The sequence below is a fragment of the Chrysemys picta genome, chromosome 5 (genome assembly GCF_011386835.1).
Source record: "Chrysemys picta bellii isolate R12L10 chromosome 5, ASM1138683v2, whole genome shotgun sequence".
Lineage (NCBI taxonomy): Eukaryota > Metazoa > Chordata > Testudines > Emydidae > Chrysemys > Chrysemys picta.
The window spans coordinates 128,701,687-128,718,084 of NC_088795.1; the positions used below are offsets into that span (position 1 = coordinate 128,701,687).

At 45.5% G+C, this 16,398-nt stretch overlaps 1 long non-coding RNA gene across 1 annotated transcript in view; it reads right to left on the bottom strand.

Annotated features, from left to right (window-relative positions):
* Positions 1-973: 973 nt before the first annotated feature.
* The window catches only part of LOC122174203 (uncharacterized), a 44,471-nt gene continuing 29,046 nt past the window's right edge, over positions 974-16,398 (bottom strand). Inside the window, exons 3-5 of the long non-coding RNA XR_006175716.2 lie at positions 11,316-11,424; positions 6,185-6,268; positions 974-3,548 (exon numbers count right to left, since the gene is read on the bottom strand). This is a non-coding gene — a long non-coding RNA (uncharacterized LOC122174203). The remainder of the gene's footprint in view (positions 3,549-6,184; positions 6,269-11,315; positions 11,425-16,398) is intronic.

Sequence of the window (16,398 nt, forward strand, 5' to 3'; positions counted from 1 at the left end):
AGCATTTATTTTGCACAAGTTAATTTTATTCAGTCACCTTTGTAGACGCCCTTTTTATGACTCATGCTCTAGTTACCGTAAAGACCGAATTTCAATCTCCAAACAGCTAAGACAGTCGCACTTCTCTGGGACAGTGCAGATCACATAGCTCAGGACAAAACACGTGAGAGCTGGGGTCAGAGCTTTCTCTTTTGAGGGGATCCAGGTATGGAACAAACTTCCACAGGACATCAGGGGAAACCAGAGTCTGACCGTCTTGAGGAAACGCTGCAAAGTCTTCCTCTCTGAAAAGGCCTTTCCCCCATAGCAAGAATGACACTCACACGCAATCTATTGTACTTCTAGACAGTAGCGTAGCTAGTGGGGTGCAGGGGAAGCAGCCGCTTCCCCTCAACACGTTTTCAAAAAGTGGCGCGCCTGCCGGCCGGCGCTAAACTCCTCCAGGCAAGGGGGGGCAGCACGGCCGGAGGAGCCATGGGGATGGGGCAGCACGACCGGAGGAGCGAGGGGGGGCGCAGCAGGGCGGCCCGCAGCTGCGGCTGGAGGAGCTAGGGGTGGCGCAGCAGGGCGGCCAGCAGCCAGTGGGGGGGCGGTACAACCGGAGGAGCCAGCCAAGGGGGGGGGCGCGGAGTGGCCGGAGGAGGAGCCATGGGGAGCGTGGCCAGAAGAGGAGCCAAGGGGGGGCGCCTTTTTTATGTTTGCTCCCCCTGCTCTTAGATCCTGGCTACGCCACTGCTTCTAGAGCCCCCAGGACATAGTGTCACAATCCTCTTCGTCATACAATGAATCAGAGCTTGGAACAGAACCCATATGTCCTTGCTGCTAGTCTCAGGTTCTAAAGAGATGACTAGGAAACAAAGTCTGTATAGGGCAGACAGAAAAAGGTGCAAGGTAGAAGCAATATTGCATGCGGAGGGAATCACACTGTAGATAGGCAAAAGCCTGGGTTAAATATTAACCATATTGGGCCTGGTTAGTCTAAAGCGCGAGGATACAATCCCTTTAATCAGATGGCCACACCATAAAAGATATGGATAAAACAGCAAGAATATGCTATATGTTAAACAGTCTTTGGCACATACAAAAACCTGTCAACATTTTCTGCTAAGCACTTTCCTGTTCAGAAAGACTGAATCTGCCCCTTACTTAACCCAAACGTTACAAACCCTACAGCTTTGTATTGTACAACAGCATCAGCAGGGATTATTTGGCTTCTGCCATGGTGAATAACAATCTAGAAGAAGACAATGTATCAAATAGGAACACTTAGATGATAATAAATGATAAATAATAAAGTACACTCCTTGGGGCAGGGACCTGGTCTTCAGGAGTGTCACTAAAATGCCATGGTGTTTGTTTCATTAAGATATAATAGTAGTCATTAATAACAAAAAGAAAGCAGCCAGTTACAGTTTGTAACACAGAGGAAACAAAATAATAAAACAGATAATAAACATAAAATCAATGAGGAGTGGACAAATAACAAGGTGTCCTCTGCTGCTATCCCGTCCATACAAAGCACTGGCAAAAACAGTTATAATAAAACTGTCACAATGAAGACATTTTGGAAATACAATATATAAACTGTATTATGGGACTAGCTTTCCAATGGAGGCCCTTATTAGGTATCCGAACCCTGCATTCAGACACACATAGTGGGCTTTATTCCATACCCACCGAAGTCAGTCGTGTAGGATCAGGCCTACTGACCCCCAGGCATGGAAAATATGCCTTTATGTATCTCTGTGCCAATTTGAATATCCAAATGCGCGGCTTAGATGTCCATTTAAGGTGCTCGTGTCTGAGAACTGGGCTCACCTCAAATAACCAAGCCCTGTGGATAAATGATTACACAAGAGCATTACATATATTTTTGTCAAACCTCAAACTACGTGGATAAAAGACTTAGAAATGGGCTTCATTTTTCAGCTGGTTTTCCTTGATTTTATGTATTGTTTCTAAAAGAACTTTGCTGATCAAGATCATGAGCAGTAACTCCCATTCAGGACTCCTTTTTTATATTTAGATACAAAAATTGCTGGTCAGAATGGATCTTTAGACTGATTTCTTTATTTTTAAATGGCAGAGATATTATTTAACATGAATACATGCTCCCTCCACCGCCACCCCTACCCAAGCTGAACCTGTTTGGCCTTGCAATTGCGTTATTGTGCAAGTGTAATTCAGTGGAAAAGAGACTGGATTAAACAAGCAGCTCTGGAGGAGTAAATAAAAGGAACATGCTTTAAAGAGTAAATAGACATGTTTGGATATAATAGAATAACTCCTGGCAGTGCTTAAACAGAGCGATAAAATAATGCCCTTTCTTAAATCTGAATGTAGATTTTTGTCTTACTTAAAAACAACAACAACCACCCCACAACCTTGCCAATGGTTGGCTCTGCTTCGGGGTGTCTCCAAATGCAAATGTTATGGCTGAAAACAAAAAGAGGAAAGGATGAAAAGACAAGGCACTGAAAAGATGACAGTAACTGAGACGTGTGCTGTGGGGACAGCGGCTGTTTGTTGTACAATCTGCTCCATGTGTGAATCGACTCTGAAAAATGACTGTAAAAGTCAGGCTACGAGGGTTCCACCGTTATTGACTCGTCAATTCTAGATCAAAGCCCTAAGGTTGCTCTAACTTGCTCTGGGGGCTGATTTGGCCACTGGCAAACCCCAGGATCAGGGGTGGACAGATGACACACCACCTAACCCCCTCATCTTCACCCCTTTTCCCTGGTGTGCTGAGTACAGATGGGGAGCTGGCCCTGAGAGTCAAGCTAAGTTCTTTCTCATGCACCATTATCAGAACTAAATACAGTTTTTGTAAATTTAGGGTCTGATTCTGATCTTATTCACACTTGCGTATATCAGAAGTAATTCCACAGAGTCAACAGTTACACCAGTGTAAAACTGGTGTGAAATCAGAAGTAAGCACCAGAGTCTATCCTCCTGTCCTCCTGTGCAGCCCCATTGTCTCACGAGGCGTAATTGGTTGGCTCTGTAAATTGAACGTAGTTAACAATTCTGTTGATGGATGGAGCGCAAGCTGGAACAGAATCCAGCTCACTCTCTTAGCTATGTTGGCCTGGAGCGCTAACAAGAGTAAAAGACCTTAAAATTATTCTATAATTACTCTTGTCAATTAATCTTGTCTAATTACTCTCGTCAATTAAGACAGCAAATATGATTCTGATTACACACAGAGAGCAGATCTCTGCTAAATCAGAAGGTGGCATTTTTACAGTCCCTTTTCAAAGCAGCAATAAACTGCGCAATAGTCAGAAAAGGCACTGTAAAAATGACATGGACATGGTGATGTTCATTTTTCATTGGTTTCCAGAGCAGATTTGCTCAGTTTACAAGGTGGGAGAGGATTTTTCTGATGACCAGGACAGGAAACCTGGGATCTGAAAACCAAGCTATCTTCATTTTTCCTCCTCTATCCACGGTAATTAAAATTCTAGTGTAGAATTTAGCTGAAGGTTTTGATGATGCATAAAAGACTCCAGTTGCACTCCCATAGCTGTATTGGCTTTGTTGTGCTGAAAAGGGTAAAAGCGATTATTTGTGGTGGTAAACAGACACACAAGGATTACACTATATGTATTAAGTATGGGTGCTTTTTACATTGTAACTTTCCTGACTAAACCCACATATTTTAGACATCTTTTCCATAAGATGTTTTGCAAATATGAAAAGGACGAGAACAGATGAAATAACTTTGGCCCATGGTCTGACTCATTAACAGGGCCGTTCCCAGGGCCGGTGCAAGGAAGTTTCACGCCCTAGGCGAAACTTCCACCTGGTGGGCCCACCCCAGCCCTGCGGCAGCTCCCCGCCCCCCCACTGCCCTGAGGCGTCCTCCCCCGCAGCAGCTCCCCCCACCCGCCCTGAGGCGCCCCCCCGCGGAAGCTCCCCCCCCGGGAGCCGTGCGGCAACTCCTCACCCAAGCTCACCTCTGCTCCGCCTCCTTCCCGAGCACGCCGCCCCTGATCTAATTCTCCTCCCCTCCCAGGCTTGCGGCACCAAACAGCTGATTGGCGCCGCAAGCCTGGGAGGCGGGAGAAGTGGAGCGGTGACCGGCGCGGCAGCCCAGCCCAGGAACACTATAAAAAAAAAATTGGGGGCACCGCTTTTTGGTGCCCCCAAATCTTGGTGCCCTAGGCAACCGCCTAGTTTGCCTTAATGGTAGCACCGTCCCTGGCCGTCCCTACCCATATGCAAAGTACGCAGCTGCGTAGGGCACCAGGAAATTTGGTGCCCCAAATTTCCTGGTGCCTTGTGCAGCTGCTCCAGCCTCGCCCCGCCTCTTCCCCATGGCCCCCAATCCTGCTCTGCCCCAGCCCCGCCCCTTCCTGCCCCTGCCCCGCCCCATCCCTGCCTCTTCCCGCCCCTGCTCTGCCCCAGCCCTGCCCCCACTCCCCTGAGGACTGAAGCAGGGCCGGTCCTACACTCACCAGCGGCGGGAAGTGCAGCAACCCAGCCCCAGCTGCGCCACCAGTGAGTGCTGTGGGGCAGTTCCCCCTGCCACCAAGCCAGCCCGCCCCCCCCCCCCCACAGAGGCCTGGGGCCCCACACACATCCCCTGCAGGGGGGCTGCCTAGGTCCCCAGGATAGTTAGGGATGGCCCTGCTCATTAATTTAGAGAAACAGATGACGAACATGAAATATGGTACTCAAATACACACATTGGCAGCTGATGCACTGTACTTCAAAGTAGCACCCTGTGACCCCCATATTGATCACTGGTAGATGGTTGTGATAGTTCCTAGAAGGCATGCCTTGCAAGATATCATATGAAAGGTCATGATCTGCTAAAACTCATTGTTCTGTCAAAAGATGTATATGATCATTGTATATAGAATCATGGCTGGCGGGTATAATAGGCCAGGGGAGGCTCGGCCTCCCCTAGCACAGCTGCTGCTGCCAGACTCTGGTTGTGGGTTTGGCGGGGGAAATTTTGCTTTTTATTATGCCCCATGCAAGTTCCAGGGTGGCTAAGGAGGCCCTATGTGTTACTCAGCTTCCTGGGTTCATCAGTAATCTCCCTGGAGTCCAGGGAGACTTCTGATGAACCCAGGAAGGTGAGTAACACATATTGCCTCCTCAGCCATCCCGGAACCTGCATGGGGCATAGCAAAAGCTCAGGTTCTTCTTCCAGAAGAGAAAAGAAGAGAAGAGCTTTTGAATTCTCCCACGAGGCGGCCTGGGGTCTGTGGAGGGCAGGCATGACTGCAGCACCTCTGGCCAGCCTGAGGCTCCTCCGAGAAGGTTGGGTGGGGTCTAACGGCTCCGGTTGGCCTGGGGCTCCTGTGGCCATGGGGGGCAGGGGGTCTCATGGCTCTGGCTCCGGCCACAGAGGAGGGCTCGTAGCTCTGGGCATGGGGGGGGGGGGGAGGCAGGGGGTGTTGGGGCTCCAGCCATGAAGAGGGAGCAGGGGGTCTCGGGGCTTCAATTGCGGACAGGGGTCAGGGGTCTTGGGCCACGGGGGCGCAGGGGGTCTTGGGGCTCATGCCCCAGGGGGTGGGTGGGCAGAAGGGGCGGAGCCAGGGTGGGACTCCACCCGCCACCCATGTATAGAATTATGATATTCTGCTATAGGGTTGTTATTGAAATATGCTGTGTGTCCAGAAGATGCCCACAGCTAGCTCCCCAGTGGCAACAAGGAAGGTGACCCACACCCAAACAGGCATTAAGCGACCATCACAAGCCATTGACCAGCAGGGGAATTGTAAACAGGAGATTTACAATTCTGTAAGAGACAGTTGCTCAGGCACCACACATTGGGGATTGCTCAACTCTGTGACTCAGCAAGGCCCCCCAGGACATGTCTGGGCCAGTATCTTCCTTGGGATATGAATTGAGAGTATAACACAAGGGACAGTGGCATCATGAGACCACCTCTCTCCTCCCCCACCTATGTTGAAGGCAACAAGAACGCTTGGAAGACAAAGACTTTGAACTGGGGAGACTGCCCCCAAGCTGAGAAGGGAATTCAGCTTGTGTATTAAGAACTGTAAATTACTTGCAACATCCAGTGGGATGAGAAAAGCTGTTTGATGCAAATCTTGCTTAGTCTGAAAGTTTAGGATTTAGAATGTGTGTTTACTTTTTATTTTCTTAGCTAACTATCTCTGACCTTTATGCCTACCACTTATAATCACTTAAAATCTCTTACTGTAGTTAATAAACTTATTTCAAAGACAGCAGTCCCACAATTCCAGGTTTTACTCCGGCAGTCCCATCACAGGCAGCTAATAACCTGAAAGTGCAAAGGAATTATTTACAATGTAAAATAATAAGGTTGCATCATAATTATTCGAGGACTATATCCTGACAGGAATATCTAGATCAGACATTGGGGGAAACAAATTCATAGATTTAAAGGCCAGAAGTGACCATTCTGAGGATCACCTAGACTGACTTCCTGCATAACCCATGCCATAGAAACCCATCCAGGAATTCCAGCATCTGGCCCAACACATGGTGGTTGAATTAGAATATATCTGTCTAATCCAACTCTAAGGTATGTAATAGTCCGGTTTATTAGATAATGAAATAATTTGACATAAAGGATCATTGAGACACCATTGCTAAAGATGTTCAAAAGCCAGTGAGATAAAACAATTAGGATTCTATCCTCTTTTCAGATCCATGTACGCAGCTCCCATTGACTTCAGTGTAGCTAGACATGTGAATCCAAAGGCAGAAGGTATAGCCCTTGGAACACTACCGTGCAAGACAAACCTGCAGTATAGTAAAGTAGTGATCCAGGCAATTTCTAATCCTAATCTAACCCCAACCCTTTGATCATGCTGGGCATAGAATTCCTATTGAACTCAAAAGGAACTGACTCCATAGGAGTCACTCCAGATTTACATCAGATTACCTAGGGAGGTGGTGGTACCTAGGGAGGTGGTGGAATCTCCTTCCTTAGAGGTTTTTAAGGTCAGGCTGGACAAAGCCCTGGCTGGGATGATTTAGTTGGGGATTGGTCCTGCTTTGAGCAGGGGGTTGGACTAGATGACCTCCTGAGGTCCCTTCCAACCCTGATATTCTATGATTCAGTATAATTTACAGCAAGATTTGCCCCCAAAACACAGAACACACCCAGATTGGGAAATCCCAAAATAATGTTTTCTTAAAAAAAAATAATAATAATAAAAATAAACCCTCAGCAGCAGAGAGTTCTAGATAAATCTGTGAAAGTTCACATGCCATAAATAGCTCCATATTGTTTGAAAAGTGTAATGCCAAAAAGCAGCGTCGTTCTTCAGAATAAAAAATAGCAGCGGCAATGAAAAGTGATTTGCCAAGAAAAAATGGAATAGGAGTGGATTCAGGCTGGTGTATCTCAGGGGCCCCTGGTATGTACATGGAGTGTGTTAAAAATGGGATCTATAATGTTGCATTGTTACTTTCACTAAATATTGGGAGCACTGTTACAGTATTTAAGACACATCAAAAGCCACTGAAACAGCAGGATATGTTAATTATCATTAGTTACTATTTGTACAGCCCCCCAAAATGTGCTAGCTGCTTAATTGGATGAAATATGTTTATTATATCTTAAAGTAGGCTTGCTGATTATTCTGAAGTGACACAAGGCTAAAGGAGATTGAGTGTATGTTAATATAATGCCACTTAAACACCTCCCGATGAATTCATTCCTTTGGCAGATTTGCACTTCATATTATAATAATGAACTCTGACAGGATGTTTGTCAGACAGCCCTGAAAATGTGTATTTGATTCCTTGGATATGTACTTTACAACCTACTTGGGATTTTCCTTTTATTACTTTAAGTGATTCTATTGATCTTCTCCACCTGGAGATGAGTGTGGGTGAATTAACCTTGACTCTGTTAATCTGAAGCTGGCATTCAGAGAAGCTAGCACCTTGCTAAATTCAATTATGGGGAGGCGCTTTTCAGTTTTTTGTCTGTGTGTTTCTCTGGGGGGTAGGAGGGGTTGATTTTTCAATCAGTCTCACCAATCCCATCCTAAAGTCCCATTCAAAAGAGAGCACCCTTGTTATTGGGATGGGTTAGTTAATAGTTACACTGTTTCCACCACTCAGGAAGGCTAATTTTGAGCTAAAATTTACCCTCTCCAAATCTGTACTCTGTGTTTAATCTGAAGCGAAGGCCCTGTCCAACCTTAGCTACAGTTGCTCTGGGAAACAATTCTCCAAAATGAGCCTGTAAGAGAGACTCCTTTCTGAACACAGCTGAAACATTTCAAACATGATGTTCACCACCATGTAGCATGTTTTTTCCTAATGGAGGCCCTGATCCTCAAATGGGAGCTACACCGAGAGTCAGTGGGGCTCCACCTCCACAGACTTTATTGCAGGTTCAGGGCCATGGTTTTGTAATTGTAATGAATGTGGAGGACAAATGCTTTTAGATATATCTGCAAACCGAAGGCCCAAGAGTTTCACATACCCTAGATTTAAAATAAGAGTTTTGTTGTCCAATTCACTGTTTTTTAATCAATTTCCTCAGGCACAGTGGGCCAAATTTTGCATCTCCTTAATCTAGGAAAGTGAAGTCAGGGTGAAATCAGGGTGCATGGAACTCAAGTAGAAATAAATACCTGTTTAATGGATATGAATTTTTGTTTTCAGCACATTTGCAGGACTGAGTCTCTCCATGTCAGCAAACTGATATAGGGCAATATCTTGCGCATATATACAACGCTGACCTCACTTCCACTTCATTTCTTCTTCACACTCCCATCTTCATGCCACACACTAACCCTTACATATATAAAATCTCCTTTCATCCAAGCATCTCAAAGCATTTTACAATAATAAATTAAGCCTCACATCCCTCCTCTGGAATGACTTCTTATCCCCATTTTACAGATAGGATAACTGAGGCACAGAGCAGTTTAGTGACTTGACCAACGTCAGTGGCAGCTATAAAAACTTGGGACTCCTGACTCCCAGTCTCTTGCTCTAATCAGTAGGCCACACTCCTTCAATATGATCGGTTTTTAATAAAAACATTTAAAGAGAACATTTCAATAAGATGAAACACAGAGGTTGCACTTGCGGCTTGTGCTTTGCCTTTGGGCAGCACATAAGTGTTGTGGGAGAGACAGAACAATCCCACACCGATATATCTGGATGGCCTTCAGTAGAATAGGGTTCTCCACCAAGGACATATCAAAGCCTTGGCAAAAAGAACACTTAGGCCAGATGTCAGGCTCTCTCTCTCTCCCTGCCAGTTCAAATGTCAATCACATGCAAGCTCTTGATTTATCGTGAGTTATGCCACTGCTCTTCAGAGATGAAAGTGAAAATGCATGTGTGAAGCCTTGGATGCCAGCAGCAGAATGCAGGACACATGGCGTTAAGTCTTTCTTAACAATGCTACGCGTGCAGTACAAATGAATGACGACACCATCTGTAACAAGGGTAGAATTTGCACTAGGGATGGGCAAACTTCAACAGGTTCAGCTAAGCCCCACAAACATCTGATCAGAGATGAGCCTGAGCTGCAAAAATTTGGCTCTGGATCCAAACTTTTCCAAAGCTCAGGAGTGTTCAGGCCTGGGGTTATGGTTTGGCTTTATACAGAGATAGGGGCCAGTAATGAAGTTCAGAGGCACATCCTGATGCAATGCTTGTGGAATCTTAGATCCCTGGTTTGGGTTCAGGTTCATCTGTTGCCAAGATACTTATAGGAACCTTTTGAAGTTCACCCCAGTGCATGAACCTCTTGAACTCACATAGTCCTCCCTTCCTGTGAACCCAATTGTCATCACCACCAAGCTTCTTGGGTGTTTGGGTCCAGGTTTTGGTTTAAAGTTCTCTTTAGCTAGTACCATAGTAGGAAAGTCATGCAGCATGTCAACTTTTGGAAAAAATCCAGATGTTCTTTCCTTGCACTGCCCTCGAAGATTCTACAGGATACAAACACTGCTGCACTCTTTATATGCCTCAGTCTTCTCCTGTTATTTTTTACCCCTTTGCTCTGTCAACAACGCTGACCTCTCTTCCCCTTCATTTCCTCCTCACACTCCCGTCTTCATGCCACCCACTAACCCTTGCCAGCCAAATATCTTCTCCACCTCAACATTAGATGAGAGAGAGACAGAGACAAAGATATCCCTAGGATAACAACTTCTTTCAGGTTTCCTGGTATAAACTGGTTGGAAGTTTTCAGTCAAAATGTTTTTTCCATGAAAAATGACATTTTCATCTCAATCGACATGTTTAGAAAAACGTGTTGACTTTGAAGAAATTTCATTTTGATAAAATGAAGTGAAGCTTTTAAAAAATGTCAAAACATCCTATTTTGGAACAGACGGTTTCAACTTTTTCTTTTGAAATCACTTTTTGAAACAACATTTCTTGTTTTTTCTATTTAAAAATCATTTAAAAAAAGTTTTAAAGAGTCACAATTGGAACAAAGGGTTTTATTCTTAGCTAAATGAAATGGTTCAATCGACATGAAACAAAAATTTATCAGAACTTGATTTCACAGGTAATATTAAATTTTTTTGGTTGTGTGCTCTTTTGGAAGTGGGGAAAAAAATCAGAATAGCAGATTTTCCTATGAAACAGAAAATCTGGTTCCCACCCAGTTCTATCCAATATGTATTGTCTTATCTGTTTTTCCCTTTCAAACTGTAACCACCCTGGAATTTGATTTGTCCAGTAGCACTTAACAAATAAAAATAATGATGCTAACTACACAGAGTTTACTTGGAAAATAAGCACCATAAAACCACATGTGTCTGCATGTCTCTATACATTTTTTTTATTCTAAAAATTTATGCTAACACTGATTTGGGAGACAGAAATAACCATGTTTCCCTGTCATTGCTTGAGGTAGCATGTAATTACGGTTCCACTATATGGTTACTTAGCACGTAATTAAATCACAAATAGCTACCACGTTATTATGCTTGCAAGCAAATGGTATTTATGCTCTGAAATCTAAAGCAATACCAATAATTTCTGTTCAAGAATGGATAATTTAATACAGACATCATTAAACCCACTGAAGAGTAATATAGGGGAAAATTGCTTTAATGATACTGGAACAGGAGACAACCTGAACAATCAATTCTCTCTAGCTTTCTTTACCACCTCCATTTGCTTGTACTCATAACTTCCTAGATAGATGGAGAGAAATGGCTTGATGTGTGTATAACAGAAAAGAGGAACATAAGAAATCTGTGATATTCAGTAACCTGAGAAACCATAGGAGCCAGTTCTACCTTTGGAGCCACAAAATCTCTTGAGGCACCTCTGCAAAGTTTGGATCAAGTTGAAGGACGGAGGGGCTTACTCACCAAATTTCTGTTCCTGCTGCTGGCCGGTGCAGACGTGGGAACGCCTGCAGGCACCGTTGCTCAGGTTATTTTCCACACGATCAACACCTTTAAGGGTGCTAATTTGGCCCTATGTGTAAAATAAATCAATCACTATCTCATCAGCATGATCTTTGCCTCCCTCCCGTCCCTTTTACCCAATATTTTTGCAGCACTTTACAACTGCCAACTACTTATGCTGCACAACATGCCTGAGAGGTAAACAAGAAGCATAACAGGGAGAACCTCATGCACCACAAAAACTACACATCAGTCTATGACAGGGGCGGCCAAACTTATTGGCCGTCCAAGATGCATATGATAATCTTCAGAAGTTAGAGAGACGGCCCCACCTGCTGGGGCTCGGGGCTTCAGTCCTGAGGGGGTCTCAGAGCTTCTGTCCCATGGAAGGCACCCAAGATTCCCCTCCCCTCAGGGCAGAAGCCCCTAACCCCACCACCCTGCCACAGGACAGAAGCCCTGAGCTCCACCCCTCCCACAGTCTGGTAGTCAGAGAATGGGAGGGTGGGGGGCTCTACGAGCCGCACTTTAACTGTAAAAGAGCCACATGTAGCTCATGAGCCACAGTTTGGCCACCCCTGATCTATGGCCTTAGCCATAGGCGCCGACTCTGTGGGTGCTCCGGGGCTGGAGCACCCATGGGGAAAAATTAGTGGGTGCTCTGCACCCACCGGCAGCCAAGCTCCCCCCTCCTCACCTCCTTCTCCCCCCCCGTGTGCTGCGTACCCATTCCTCCTCCTCCCTCCCTCCCAGCGCTTCCTGCCCCCTGCCGCCTAACAGCTGTTTGGCAGCGCTTAGGACTTTCCGGGAGAGAGGGGGAGGAGCAGGGACGTGGCACACTCAGGGGAGGAGGTGGAGAAGAGGCAGGGCAGGGACGGGGACTTGGTGGAATGGGGGCGGGAAGGGGGCAGGGCAGGGTGGGTGGGGGGGTGGGGCGGGGACTTTGGGGAAGGGGTAGAAGGGGGTTGGGGCGAGGGCGGGGCAGGGGTCGAGCACCCACTAGGCAGAGGGGAAGTCGGCGCCCATGGCCTTAGCCTAGGTTTACATAAAGATAGGAAGGCTAATCTAGTGCAGAGGTTCCCAGACTTCATTTGCTGTCCCTCCCCTTTGGGGATTCATGTCTCAGGTGTACCCCCCCTCTAAGAAACAGTATTTCCACGGGTGCCTGGGGACCAGGAGCCCACCATGGCCCATGTGTCCTGCTGCTCCTCAGCCCATTCTCTACGCAGGACACGCTCCCCAGCAGAACACAGCCAGCCAGGCTGCACCCCTCTCCTTGGGCCCCCACCCCTGGGTCTCTCCCAGAATCACTCCCGGGCTGCAGGCTCCTCTAGTGCAATCCCCAGCATGCATGTGCAAAAGCCTGTGCAGGCAGGTAGGAACTACCTCCCAAGGGGGTACATCCGTCTCTGGAGAGAGGAGTGAGCTGGAATGGGGCCCCCCCCTTCCTGTGCAAGAAGAGCTCATGCCTCCTCCCTTCTCATACCTCCCACCTCCTTGTTCTTCCAGGCCCCCTGATGCCCTAGAGGTGCCCACCAGCAGGGAGGGCACAGCCCAGTTTGAAAACCAGTGGATAGAGCATTGGTCTGGCATTCAGAAGACCTGGATTCTATTCCTTTGTGACGTTGGGAAGTTGTTTATTCTGTCCTTTGCCTCAGTTCCCCATCTGTAAAATGGGGATAGCAGCACGGCCCTATGTTCAAGAGGCATTGTGATGATTAAAAACACATTAATCATTGTGAGGCACTAAGATACCACAGCGATTAGAGTGGTACACGTAGACAGATGGTATAATGCACTCATGCACAGTGGTACAATTAAAGGTGCTTGGGCCTCATTCACTCACTTCAGTGGAGTTACACTGGCGGATTGACTCTGCCTTCTGACAGCTGAGGCTTTAGGACAGCTCCTTAATATTAAAGCAATGAGGATAAAATCATACTCAGTAACAAAAACTAAGAGTCCACAGAAGTCACGCAAATACCGGCAGAAATTCTCAAAAGCTCACAGGAAGACCCAAGAATGTAAACTAGCTGTGCACCTGGGACGCCCCCATGCTAAGAAGAAAAGCACTGCCAGCAAACCACAGGTGTGCACCTCACGAGCAGGGGGAAAACGTGATTGTAAGTGAGTGATGACAGCTCCGGGTCCCTAATACATTAGTTCCAGGGGTCTATTGTGCATTTGTTCTAGGGTTAGGTATTTTCTTTTTAGCTTGGGAAATAATTAAGCAGGTGTGCATCTAAATCTTAAACACGCTGCCAAAATCAGCCTGGTGTAAGTGGGTGCAATACTACGGAAATCATACAGGCACATGCATGGTCACATGTTGCCCAGCTCACACATACCACCACATTGATGTACACACAGACAGACAGACACAGAAAGAAACCTATGTTCACACACAAGCACACACGGGGGGAAAAAGACACCCGCTGAGAAAGAGATGGGCACACACACCACACAGATACACACCACTAAAGCTGCTGTGAGTTCACTGGCACTCTGGCTTTCACTTGAGAATCAGAATACACCCTTTTTTGGGGGGGGGGGGGAGGGCTTATGAAAATACTTGTAATTTAACACTGTTTTTAGCAAGCGCTAACACATCCACTCTTATTTGTTGAGATTTACTTAATGTGCCGCTTGTACAACATTTGCAAATAATAGCAGTGTTCACAGAGTGGTTACATTGTGCCATCTCCTGGTTATAGGCTGTGGACTCCTTATCTAGCTACAGTACTTCACAGGGTTGCTTCTATAAATTCATATATCAGCTTGCAGTACATGATGAGTGTCATCTCCCGAGCTTTTGAGGGGTAAGAGCTGGGAATCGGAAACTGAACAGTCCTGGCAGCTACGAGATGACATTCCCTAAAATTGCACCACAGCTAGAGGTAAATAATTTGTTAGGAGTCACTGGGAGCTGCCATATTGGATCAGACCATCAGTCCATCAAGTCTGCTATCTTAGCAGAAACCAATACCTGATGCTTCAGAGAGACACCCAAGAGATCCTCCGTAATACAGCTAGACAGCCATGGAGCTATGTACAAAATGAGAATGACAAGACAACTCACAGGACAGTGAAAACTACTAAGGAATTGCACTTAGTAGGATCCATGTAGATAAGGAATTTACATTCTTCTCATTTGAATAGAGATCATAACCACCTCACCATAAATACAGCTGGGCACATGTTTAAAACTGTATCCTAATTCCTGAGTCCAAATATGCATGTGGACTATGTACACAAGAAAGCACATGTTCAAAACCCACATTTTCCTGCACAAAACAGATAATACAAGTGCAAATAGGTACCTGCCTACCTGTGTAAACAACTTTAGATAAAGTAGTAACTGGATTGAACATAAAGGAACAAGTTTGACCCATGCCATTAACTGCACCTGCTCACACTTTTTCACTAGCACAACTTAAGACCTATGACTTTAAACATTGTCCCTGAAAGGGGAATGGTTTGCATCACCGTGACACAGGGCCCAGTTCTGGTTTCCCTTATACCAGCGTCATTCTGTCAGTGAGTGTTACAAGGGTAACTTTATTAATGTAGGTGCTCTTATAGTCTGGTGATGGGTGAAGAACCTAGCCAGATATAGATAGGTGGGTGGGTGAGATTAAATAAACACAGATTCAGTGGAGACAGTTATGAATGACACCGGTGTGAGTCACATTAGAAGCAAGCCCACAGGGATGACCATTAAGAAGTCAACGTTTTCCCACAATTGCCATAGGAAAGTATTGGAACTGCTGCAACTATCTCCTTTTCCAAGAGGAAAATACAAGCAGTATCTCAGACACGACTGAATGGTGGCTATTTAAAGGTAACGGCTGGAATGTTTTTTAATTTGTTGTCTGCAATGAACTTTGCAAATTTGTTACTAATATTTGGTCCTGGAATTTTTTTTATAGTGCTCTGAAGTTTTGAGCAAACATATAAAATAGTCAGATGTTGCCCACAGTTACCACCCAATGCTGCAATGTAATTTTACTCCTAGCCTAAGTAAAGGGTTACACATATAGGATATTGTACAAGACAGAAGACACAGTCCTACTCCAAGCAATTAACAATCGAAATACATTTTCTAACATATTAAGTACTTCCTTGTGTGTCTCTTTCACTGGCAGGTAGGTAGGGTGTGGGTGGGTGTGCCTCCAATTCTAAAGGAATTTCCTGGACCTAACTACTCCCTGGTACAGCAAATGATATTTTATGATCCTGTTATTCCACCAAGCCCATTACACGTTATATCTTCAGTGTGTGAAATCTCTATACAGTATATGGAAAGCAGGGGTAACATTATTCTGAGATTACAAGAGAATCATAGACAGTGTAAAAAGGGCATTTTGGACATTGAATGGGACACTTTGGCCAAGACGTGCCAACCTGGGTGCCTAAAGTTAGATTCCTAAACTCTTACTTAAGCACCCAAATAAATAGCTAGGTGTTCATGAGTGCTGAGTGCTTGGTTTGCGTTTTGCAAGATTACATGGTACATAATTCCCTCTAGCATTATATCTAACTTGTGTATGAATATCTGAAGTAACAGTGTCCTCACTGGCAGACCATTCCACCCCTCCATAGCTTGACAGAACAACTAAGACCCTTGACCATCCAAAGTCTTTGTCTTCCTTAGCTTATGGCCATTGTTCCTAGTCCTGCCATCTTCTGAGGCTGACTAATTCCCTTCCTTATTTGCATTATTGATTATATTTATATGTGTGACATGTCCCTCTCAAACCTTCCCTTTTCTAGATGTAAATATAGCAGTCTTCACCACTCCTCATGTATCAGCCTCCAACCCTTCACCATTTTCCCTATCATCTTTGTATTCCATCTAGATTTACAATATATTTTCTAAACCGTATGAACCAAACCTGGCCAAAATATTCCAAGTGGGGTCTCTCCAGGGCTACGTGAAGTTATGGTGCTATTCATGCCTTAACTTCACATGGGAACCTCTCTGGAGACAGCCCAGAATAGCCCAGAATAGCACAGGTTTTTATTTTTGACAGTGTCACACTGT